We start from the raw sequence: 9,477 nt of genomic DNA, 5'->3' as shown, positions 1-9,477 counted from the left end.
ATAATTAACCCATTTGACAAAGTAACTTCATAGCATAAGCTTCATTTGCCCATCACTTCAGCAAGTCTAGCTGCTAGCGCATTGAAAAATATAGCTTTGCCTTCTGGCTGTCCTGATCAAGCTTGATTGTCATACAAATGTAAGACACTGGGCAGACTAACGCAACCATCAGAACTGTCCAGGGGCTAAACAGGCCAACCCAAGTAATTTACTTTCAAGGTAAACCATTTTAGGAAGAAAAATATATTTTAGAAAAATAAATTCAGGTGAATTATGGAAAATCAGTTAAGTTGCAGTTTCTTTGACAGGCCTACTTACAAGAACATGTTTTACCCAACATAATAAATTCCATAAAAAAAATATATTTCTCCTCAGCACCAGGTCCCAGGCATTGAGACAGGCTATAAGCACACCCTCTCTGAACAAGGATGAATTTAAAAAGCTATTGTGCTTGCCCCTAGAACAGAGTAGGCCTATATTTTACCTGATGTAAAATATTCTGTAAAAGATCAAAATGTATTAAAGAATACATGGCAACTTGAGGTACTACTCTTTAATATTTCAACCCACCCACCTCAGACATCAGCAACATAATGAAAATCACAAAAACAATTGTCCGTGGACATCACCCACGTTTAGTGTTAGAGGTCTATTACATGTTAACACAGCGAACGCTAATCGCGTATCAATACGTTATCAATTAATCAAACGTCCGGTGCGAACCACGTATCCATACGTTCTAATCACTTTTTTATAGCATACTTTCATTCATCTTTTTACCCACCCGGACAATGAAGAACCGTCCCGCTCACGTGATCAGAAAAAAAAAATCACCCCTGTGAAGTGAGCGGTGCAACTGTTCTCTACAGTTGCAACTGTAGAGAACAGTTGCACCGCTCACTTCACAGGGGTGTGATTTTTATTATTACAGAAGTTTACAGACCAAACTGTAAATAAAAGGTTTACATGACTTTGTCTCAGTCCGTATATAGCGAGCTGTAGTGAATAAGTACAGAACAGTTGCAACGCTCACTTCACAGGGGTGTGATTTTTATTATTACAGTAGAAGTTTACAGACCAAACTGTAAATAAAAGGTTTACATGACTTTCTGCCTCAGTCCGTATATAGCGAGCTGTATTGAATAAGCAGAGAACAGAATATGGGACAGAGTTGCACCACTCACTTTACATGGGTGTGATTTTTATTATTACTACAGTAGAAGTTTTTTGAGTGGTGTAAACCACTCCTACAGCTGGCTTTTGTGTGCATAAAAAAATGACCATGGTTGCTATGTTCAAAATAATTTCTGACGTAATTAAATCACACCCGGGTGAACTGGATGACCGTAGCAACCGTGGTCATTTTCTCTGCACAAAAAAAGCCAGTTGTGAAATCACATCCAGGTGTGATTTCATTACGTCAGATCAGAGCTGATCAGGCTATATAATACCTTACCTTATATAATACCTCACATCGGACAAAAACTCCAGCTGAATCAACCTTACACCACTCAGTTCACACGGGTGTGATTTTTTCTTATGAAAGCAGAGTCTTGTTTCATACGGTATATAGTATTTATATGTCGCTATAGGCCTTATTTTGTGAATATTGAGGAGTTCACGTCCATGTCTTCTCTGAAGTTATCTGGTGGGCACAAGCTGCATTCAATAACCAATTACTGTCTAACTGTAGATGGGATGTATACCGTTTTCCTCGTAAAAGTACACATTCAGGGCTTTCATTCGGTGTATAGGATATTTATTGGGTTCAATTTTATATCTGCCTGTCAATGTCTCTGACTTTAAACCATCCATAACTCTGCTCGCTGTTCAAGATAACCACTTCCAGGCAAATGCAGGTGTTGCAAAAAGGTCAATATCTCCAGAATGGAACATGGTAAAATCAAAATGTATTTTTTTAAATTGAAGTGGACAAGTTCAGCTTTCTTTTGATGTATGCGTGTGATTCTCGCTATAAGAGAACATTTTGCTGTGGGCCCCCGAACAAGGCCTTTGTGCAATGTTAAACGGTAGCAACATCAAAATAGGCCTGCCGAGATCCTGTAGCAATAAAGTGTTTTAACTATAACGCCGACCGGCTGACACCAGAGTTTGAAGAAAGCAATTTGAGGTACAAAAAAAAAACAAATGCCATCAATTGAATGTGTTGCATAGTCTACTTTGATGCATGCGATTGCCACATCCAGTCATCTGATCCTCAGACTTGCAGTCACACCTGAAAGACAATATACCGATAGTTTAGTAAAACAAAAAGGCCAGGTTGAGTGCCAAACACAAGGATAGCATTTCTCAGATAAGCTTGTCCATCGGCAGTTATCGCATAAGACGGCACTTCCTATGCAGCCATTTCATCATTGAAAGTAATACTGAAAACAGCCATCGAGTGATAAATACTGTACCTCTGAATAACTCCTTCAGCTCATTTCATTCCATAGAGTAGGATAGGAAGTGTTGACCTGTTAAAAACACATTTGATTAGATGGTTCTACACAACCAGAAGACACCAGATACCAGGCTGTAGTAGCAAAGCCATCAGTTCAGCGGGGGGTATCGACATTCTTCTTCAGATAAATATAATGACTCATCATTGACTTTTCAGGCATAAAAGGGGACTAAAAACAGATGGTAAATAATAAATACCATAAGTCCTTTAATAGAGGCGTTGCATGGAGTCAACTCTGATGCATTGGTGATTGCCCAAATCCATCTGCTCATCTCAGACTTGCACCCATGTTGGCACACCTGTAGAATATGAAGTTTAGTTTTTAAAGAAAAAAAACAGATTGGGTGCTAAATACAAGGACTGCATTTCTCAGAAAAGCTTCTCCATCGGCAGTTATCGCATAAGACGGCACTTCCTATGCAGACATTTCGTCCTCTTAATCCTGACCTTTTTATGACGGATCATTTTGACAGCAAAGACTTGTCTAGAATAATAAAGTCACACATGCCGTTTTATAACCACATCAACATATTTATCCAATATCAGCTGGTTCAGAAGTTGCGTTGTAGTTTCAACTTCTAGCTTCCTTTACTTTTTAGAAATAAAGTACAATCCCTTAGCCCTTCTCAGACAAATGCCTCAATTGTCTTCAACTGAGAAAGACACGCTGCTCTGAGGAACTGACCCAGAACCACAGAACGTGACCCTGAGCCAGAGACCCCCAGAACCAGACAGTGTCCCGTTCCGACTCGTCATCGTATCATCACTGAAGGGAAGGAGGAGGAGGCTTTGAGGAGCCATTCTATAAAACCTCATCTGCAGTCTAGTAAAGCTGAGAGGGTTGAAGTCAACTAAGTGCAGCATGTGCTAGCAAAACAGTCTCACACAGTGCCCAATCTCAGAGTATCCCGAATCAAAATTTTGTAATCCATTCATAGGCAAAGAAAATCATTGAAACTACTGAAAACAGACAGTGATAAATACTGTACCTCTGCATAACTCCTTCAGCCCATTTCATTCCATAGAAGGATAGGAAGTGTTGACCTGTTAAAAACACATTTGATTAGATGGTTCTACACAACCAGAAGACACCAGATATCAGGCTGTAGTAGCAAAGCCATCAGTTCAGCGGGGGGTATCGACATTCTTCTTCAGATAGATATAATGACTCATCATTGGCTTCTCCAGCAGCATAATCTTAAAACAGCACTTCCCATTTCATCATTGTAACCACGGAAAACTGAACCATTGAGTGGCAAATACCTCTGAATAACTCCTTCTGTCCATGTCATTCTGTAGAGTAGGATGGGAAGCGTTGACCTGTAAACAGTAACCACCACATTTGATTAGATGTTCCACTCAACCAAAAGACACCAGATAGTTATCAGGTTGTAGCAAAGCCATCAGTTCAGCGGGGGGTATCGACATTGTTCTTCAGATAGATATAATGACTCATCATTGACTTTTCAGGCATCAGATACATCCAGAGACTCAACAGATAAACTTTACCTCCATCCGTAAGCATAGGCCATCAACTCCACTCTCTTTAGACAGGCCTTTAGTCGATTCTGTAGTCTTAAGCAATGGCATCCTGTTAGGAACACACTTCATTAAATATTTGATCATTTTTCAATGTAGATTCAGGATCTAGTCACACCAAAGTCATCAGGTACCATTAACTTCAACACAAATTCTTCAGACAGGGATAACAAACTCATCATTGACTTTAGAGTATAAAGCATGGTTCTTGTAATGCTTAAAACCTCACCTCCAGCCCTCATGATGTGTAGATTTGTTAAAGAGTCCTCATGTCATGGAGGCCTGAAACGAATGCATATTGGCACATTTATTTTTAAACGTAAAACAGACTCCTGTAGATTATTGGTTTAAGAAAAACAGATTCAGTGCCAAATACGACAGCATTTCTCAGATAAGCTTTTCCATCGGCAGTTATCGCATAAGACGGCACTTCCTATGCAGCCATTTCATCATTGAAACTACTGAAAACTGAAGAGCCATTTAGTGGTAAATACTGTACCTCTGAATAACTCCTTCAGCCCATTTCATTCCATAGAGAAGGATAGGAAGTGTTGACCTGTTAACGACACATTTGATTAGATGGTTCTACACAACCATTAGATACCAGGCTGTAGTAGCAAAGCCATCAGTTCAGCGGGGGGTATCGACATTCTTCTTCAGATAGATATAATGACTCATCATTGACTTCTCCAGCAGCATAATCTTAAAACAGCACTTCCCATTTCATCATTGTAACCACGGAAAACTGAACCATTGAGTGGCAAATACCTCTGAATAACTCCTTCTGTCCATGTCATTCTGTAGAGTAGGATGGGAAGCGTTGACCTGTAAACAGTAAACACCACATTTGATTAGATGTTCCACACAACCAAAAGACACCAGATAGATATCAGGTTGTAGCAAAGCCATCAGTTCAGCGGGGGGTATCGACATTGTTCTTCAGATAGATATAATGACTCATCATTGACTTTTCAGGCATCAGATACATCCAGAGACTCACAGATAAACTTTACCTCCATCCGTAAGCAGAGTCCATCAACTCCACTCTCTTTAGACAGGACAGACTACAGGTCGATTCTGTAGTCTTAAGCAATGGCATCCTGTTAGGAACACACTTCATTAAATATTTGATAATTTTTCAATGTAGATTCAGGATCTAGTCACACCAAAGTCATCAGGTACCATTAACTTCAACACAAATTCTTCAGACAGGGATAACAAACTCATCATTGACTTTTCAGGCATCAGATACATCCAGAGACTCAGATAATATTTACCGCCATCAGTAAGCAGAGTCCGTCCACTACCCTCAGCATTACACATCCACGTCATGGTGGGAAGGTCTGTCTGTAGTCTTCAGCATCCTGTTAGGAACACACTTCATTAAATAATAGCTCATTTTACAGTGCAGCTCTGGAGCTAGTCACACTAGTCATCAGGCTACATGTATCTTCTACACAAATTCTTCAGACAGGGATAACAACTCATCATTGACTCTTCAGGCATCAGATACATCCAGAGACTCAAATTATATTTACCTCCATTGGTAAGCAGAGTCCATCCACTCCCCTCAGCATTACACGTCTACGTTACCATGACAGTGGGAAGATCTGTAGAACATTCACAAGTAGTCTGAGCAATATCCAAAACAGGTTGCATATATGAAGCCATGAAGATATCCAAACCCTTGGATTTAATATAATGTATTAATTTGACTAGTCATGTGATCCATTTAATCATGTTTCACAATTTCTTTAATAAAAAAGACATACCTTCACATTTGTCTTTTAGACAGTAGCCGATTCTGTAGTCTATTACAATTCCAAGTTCTCACTTCAGCATCCTGTTAGGACCACACTTCATTAAATAATAGCTCATTTTACGGTGCAGATCTGGAGCTAGTCACACTAGTCATCAGGCTACATGTATCTTCTACACAAATTCTTCAGACAGGGATAACAACTCATCATTGACTAGAGTATAAATGCTCATGGTTATTTTTGTAATGCTGCTTAAAAGCTCACCTTCCGCAGCCCATTTCACAACAGGTGGATTCGTCCAAGAGTCTCCATGATGTAGGCCTGAAAAATATGGTGAAATGGCACCTTTAAACATGCACCTAATGATCAACCAAGCAAACTTAAGACTGTGGGATAGGCAACACGACAAAGCTTGAGGGCTGTAACTAATCTTAAAATGGCTCAGATTTACTTTCCCCTGCCAAGCCTTTCGAAATTCACTGTAAAGGCTTCATAAGGTCCGTTTGGTATGAGACGCAATAGACATGTGAAACTCAACATTGGAAGCTGATGTTTTTGCCAGAAGCAAAAAAAGAAATGATTACAACTGTGAGCCATAAAAGAGAACCACCCGTTTCGAATGGGATCAGTGTATTGAAACGGGGAAAATCAGGTGCAATCAGGCCTTTCAATAGACTGAGTAGACGTCTACCCGTCTACTCAGGTGCTCAGTAGGTTGATTCCTTCCGATTGTGTCGGTTGATCTGTGCAGTTTAATGCATCGCATGCAGCTACTGGAGCGGTGCCGTGTCGTTAGTCAGAAGGTTCCTTGTTCCGAAATTACTATCCCTATCTCTAATCCTAACCTAAACATAACCGCAAGCACGGGAGCAGTGCATCTCTAATCCTAACCTAAACATAACCGCAAGCACGGGAGCAGTGCATGTTCGATGTTACGGCTGCATTGAAAGGAATGATCACCTACTGAGCTCCAGTAGCTGCATGCGATGCATTAAACTGCACAGATCAACCGACACAATCGGAAGGAATCAACCTACTGAGCACCTGAGTAGACGGGTAGACGTCTACTCAGTCTATTGAAAGGCCTGATTGCACCTGATTTTCCCCGTTTCAATACACTGATCCCATTCGAAACGGGAGAGAGAACTCACTATAAAGTTCAAAATATAATTCGCAACGATTATGTATTCGTGCGTGTGTGCCTGTGTGGTCATGGGGGTCTCTGGATCAGACAGTATGAGTAACACCTTCACTGACAGTCAGATGTTTGATTGTGCATCACCTCCAGAGAGTCAAGGAAAGAAGATAAGGAAATGGCAAATATGAAGAAAGCTTGTAGCAACATAGGGATGCAAATACTAAAGACTACATAAGTCCTTTGAGTAACCATTACAATGAAAATAAGTCGGGAGACTGACATTAGTATTCCTTCCAAGTCATGGCTATAAAGTGTGCTTACTGCTTAGCCACCCATGACACTGCAAAAAGGGCCATCAATTAGATTGTAAACATAACTAAGTGAAGTTCAGGGAAAATAAGTTAGTTCAACTATTTTAAACATGCACCCAAACCTGTAGAATATCAGTTTATTTTCTAAGAAGAAAACCCTCATCCAAATATGTGCCAAATGTGAGGGCTTTTCTCAGATAAGCTTCTCCATCTGCATAATCTTGAGCACTTCCCATGCAGCCATTCATCATTGTAACCATGGAAAACTGAAGAACCAGCGAGTGGCAAATACCTCTGAATAACTCCTGTCCATGTCATTCTGTAGAGTAGGATGGGAAGTGTTGACCTGTTAATGACACATCTGATTAGATGGTTCTATGCAACCAAAAGACACCAGATACCAGGCTGTAGTAGCAAAGCCATCAGTTCAGCGGGGGGTATCGACATTCTTCTTCAGATAGATATAATGACTCATCATTGACTTTTCAGAATTTCTTTAATAAAAAAAGACATACCTTCACATGTCTTTTAGACAGTAGCCGATTCTGTAGTCTACAACAACCAATTCCAAGTTCTCACTTCAGCATCCTGTTAGGAACACACTTCATTAAATAATAGCTCATTTTACGGTACAGATCTGGAGCTAGCCACACTAGTCATCAGGCTACATGTATCTTCTACACAAATTCTTCAGACAGGGATAACAACTCATCATTGACTAGAGTATAAACACTCATGGTTATTTTTGCAATGCTGCTTAAAAGCTCACCTTCTGCAGCCCATTTCACGACAGATGGATTCGTCCAAGAGTCTCCATGATGTAGGCCTGGAAAATTGTGAAATGGCACCTTTAAAATATGCACCTAATCGACCAAGCAAACTTTGTACCCAGGATACCGGTAAGTTATGAATAAGTATACTGACAGATAACACATTAGTGTATTCCTTCCAAGTCATGGCTATAAAGTGTGCTTACTGCTTAGCCACTATTAAGCCACCCATGAGTCATGACACTGCAAAAAGGGCCACAGCCAAATCAATTAGAATGTAAACATAACTTAATGAAGTCCAGGGAAATTAAGTTAGTTCCAACTCGATATGAAACCTAGTAACGTTACGAGATAATTTCGAATGGTAAAATCATTAACCGCGTTCTGATTCCATTCCAAGTGATATACCACAGACCTCATGGTGATAGAGCGCAGGCACCACACGTGTTTAGCATCAGCTAATAGCATTAGCTCGAGTCATGGTAGGCACTGGCAGCATACAATCTCGCATATGTAGTGTGGCCATCACATTGTGATGTACTAGTCTACTACTACTACTCACGTTAATATTCCACTTGGTGAGAGATGCAGTAAAATTACAGTCCGTATTTCGACGTGGACTGGATGGAGCATAGTGACACATTGTGCCTTGCGTTGCAGTCATCTTCCAGCCAGATGACTGGATAGTACAGAAAGAATGTGTCGGTTATCGCGGAAGCGTTTTTATACACATAAATTCTCGCGTGACTTTGCGGACCAATGATCGAGTACAGAGTACAGGCATATGGGCGTACTTTAACAATAGAGATAGAGTAAAAAGGGGAGCAAAAAACTACTTTAAACAAACAATGATCATATAATATTTCTTTTGTTGTTTTATCATTAAACAACTATGTGTGTGGTATATACATTATTTATGCAAAGGTTCTACATTTTAATGTAATAAAAAAGAATCACACTCGTGTGAAGTGAGGGACGCTCTTATCATACATCATCATACATCACATTCTGTGCTCAGCCAATCAGCTGCACATGCCGTGCTCTCTCTCTCTCTCTCTCTCTCTCTCTCTCTCTCTCACACACACACACACACACACACACACACACACACAGCTGTGCATAGGAGGGGAAATACAATGGTTTTCTTATTTTTCTATAATCTTTAAATGTTCTGATGAATTGAAAATGGAGGACCCTGATGTAAACAACCCTTTGAAATGTAGGCCCCGCCCTACCCACATGCATAGCCTACTGGGAAATGAAAATTTCAATCAAGCAATCAGCCTAACTAAACCTAAACCTATACCAAGTTTTAATGGCCTGTCTTTATGCCATTCCACTTTCGGTCACTAGGGAGAGACTCTCCACTACGAATACGAACACATCTGTCTCTCTCACAGTGTCCCACACACAGCACAGCACAGCAGGCCAGGCGGACAGCAGCAGCAGCCCAACTGTCTGTCAGCCGCAGTCACAGAGTCTGCACCATCCGCGC

At 40.5% G+C, this 9,477-nt stretch overlaps 2 long non-coding RNA genes across 3 annotated transcripts; one reads left to right on the top strand and one right to left on the bottom strand.

The window, feature by feature from the left end:
- Positions 1-1,073: 1,073 nt before the first annotated feature.
- On the bottom strand, positions 1,074-8,664 carry LOC306936873. 2 transcript variants are annotated; one of them, XR_013791554.1, is made up of 18 exons: positions 8,545-8,664; positions 7,982-8,038; positions 7,728-7,800; positions 7,505-7,558; positions 6,028-6,084; positions 5,776-5,846; positions 5,542-5,613; positions 5,281-5,367; positions 5,017-5,103; positions 4,772-4,828; positions 4,503-4,559; positions 4,233-4,285; positions 3,974-4,055; positions 3,728-3,784; positions 3,454-3,508; positions 2,662-2,763; positions 2,421-2,477; positions 1,074-2,236 (listed from the first exon to the last, which is right to left on the bottom strand). It is a non-coding gene; the product is annotated as an uncharacterized lncRNA (long non-coding RNA). The 2 variants fall into 2 exon arrangements; XR_013791555.1 differs by lacking the exons at positions 5,776-5,846; positions 6,028-6,084; positions 7,505-7,558.
- Positions 4,545-5,340, top strand: LOC306936874. Its single transcript, XR_013791556.1, has 3 exons — positions 4,545-4,613; positions 4,897-4,978; positions 5,245-5,340. It is a non-coding gene; the product is annotated as an uncharacterized lncRNA (long non-coding RNA).
- Positions 8,665-9,477: the final 813 nt, after the last annotated feature.

This window comes from Electrona antarctica (assembly GCF_951216825.1).
Source record: "Electrona antarctica genome assembly, chromosome: 14".
Classification (NCBI taxonomy): domain Eukaryota; kingdom Metazoa; phylum Chordata; class Actinopteri; order Myctophiformes; family Myctophidae; genus Electrona; species Electrona antarctica.
This window is presented reverse-complemented; position numbering and strand designations above follow the sequence as displayed.